This window comes from Tupaia chinensis, unplaced genomic scaffold (assembly GCF_000334495.1).
Source record: "Tupaia chinensis unplaced genomic scaffold, TupChi_1.0 Scaffold139757_1, whole genome shotgun sequence".
Lineage (NCBI taxonomy): Eukaryota > Metazoa > Chordata > Mammalia > Scandentia > Tupaiidae > Tupaia > Tupaia belangeri.
Genome location: NW_006199637.1, coordinates 3,478,947 through 3,481,075, shown reverse-complemented (window position 1 = coordinate 3,481,075; position 2,129 = coordinate 3,478,947).

The following is a 2,129-nucleotide window of genomic DNA, read 5'->3' as shown; positions in this document are numbered from 1 at the left end:
GCGCCCACCAGGCGGGTGCAGCGCAGCCACCGCCCGCCGTCTCCCCACCGGGCCCGAGCATGCTGGGAGTTGTAGTCCTGCCTTTGTTACCCGGCTTCGGGCAGGTTGCTAACGCCTTTCCCGGTCCTCCGGTCCGCGAGGCCCCTCCCTCTCACGCGTGCAACCCCTCGAATGACTGCTGAGGTTGCACCCCCCCACGCCTGTTCCCTCCAAAGGCTCGGTCCTTGGTCTCTCCGCTGTTCCTACTTCTCTGCCCGCAGATGGGTACATGTCACCCCTCCCTTACAGTCTCCAGGCCTCCTGGAGCTACCTCCTAAATGTCTCGACTCTGCCCTTTCCTCTCTACTCTGGTTTACTTCTGGCGGTCCCCTTCTCTCCACTGGAACACCTTCAGTTGATTTTCTTGCCTCTTGTCCGCACAGGCACCCTGGCACCCTCGCTGCGCTGCCGCCTGGCATGTGGTATGAAAGCCTCTCCATCCTCTGACCTCGCCTGTCTTGCGTCCTCAGCTCGCTGTAGACAATCTGTTGCAAATGTGCATTCCTCCAGACGGTTATCCGGCGTCTGCTGAGTCCAGGCTGGCTCCAAGAGCTGCATTCTCCTTGTCCTCGAAGAGCGCGCCTTCTGGAAACCATGTTTTGTGTGCTTACCTGACTTGGGGTGTTGCAACTTTGTGTCTTTGTCTAGAGGCACCCCTGTATGCTTGGTGCCCTGCCACTTAGGCGATTCAGGTACGTCTTCTCCTCCACGAAGTCGTCCTGACCAGTTGTTTTCCTATAGCAGAAAGAGGCATCGAATTTGCATAAAAACATTAAAACCTGGATTCAGGTTCCAGTTCTGATCTCCATCGAGAGTGTGACTTCGAGCAGTCACTTATGCCAGCCTGAGTTTCCTCCTTTGTTTAAAAAAAAACTGGAGACAGGAAGAGAAATAATACCTACTTCATGGAATGGTTGGAAAATGCAAACAAGGTAAGGAACCTCGAGGCAGTATACCAAGGGGATGCTCTTAGTGTCTGCACCCCCCTGCTTGCTGGCCTGAACACTTGCTTCCCTGGGTATCTGGGGTAGACCAGGCTGCCCTTCGTGTTCCTCCTTGGGGGGTCTTTACTTTTTTTTTTCTCGAGAATCGAAATGAAATGCAATTCCCCAAGTCTAAGGACCAAGCCGGAGTACTATCCATGGTTCACTCCACAGAGCAGAGTTGAACCTATGGATTGAGACCAAGCTGTCCTTCGTCCCTACATGAGATATAGACAGAGGAGAGGCTGCTTTTCTGAAATTGCCAGGCCCTGCTTCGCAGAGGCTTTGGCCTCTCGGGGGCCTAATTGTTTAGTTCTGCAATTTTACAAAACCTATCTCCTTGTCTCTTCCCCATCTCCCCCATCTAGAACGCCAGCTAAACCAGAAGCCTGAGCCTTAGCTGGTAGCTTGCGCACTTTCAAAGTTTCCTGGCCTTCCTCCACCCTCTCCTTGATCAAGATCCACTGCTTGTGATTAACTTGGCTTTGGGACCAATTCCTGGGTGGGGTTTTGGCTTCATATAGACTAACCTCTCTGGCTCTGACAACCTGACTTTTGGATGGTCCACTTGGTTCTTGGACTATTTTCTTGTTGAACTTGGCTTTGGTGTTGGAACACGTTTTCTCTTCTTGGGCTAATTCACCTGACACTACGGAGCTGGATAAAAGAGATCCTCGCCCTGCTCTCCCCATGTGATGTCACCTCCTGGGAGGGCACTCCAGTATGAGAGGAAGATCGGAATCCCATTGTTGTAACCCTGCATAAATCCTTTACCTTCACCGAAGAGTGGTTTCCTCAGTGGGCTAAGTGAGGCTAAGAGTGTTTACCTTCCTCACAGGCTTTCCATGAAGATTAAGTGAGAGGGAACCAGCAGTTAGCGTAATGGCTATGTCGCTGGACTCCCACGTAGTCGACCGTGGTTCGCGTCCTGGACCCGGTGGCTTAAAACTCACGCCGGGCGCGTGTGCATGCATGCCCAAGATCCCGAGAGGAGAATGGAGGAGAAGGGATTGTGGCATGACCATCCCCTCTGGGGGGTGATTTCTCGCTTTCTGTCTTTATGTCTCTCTCTCTCTGTCTGGCGAGCGCACGCGCCCTATAGTGAAA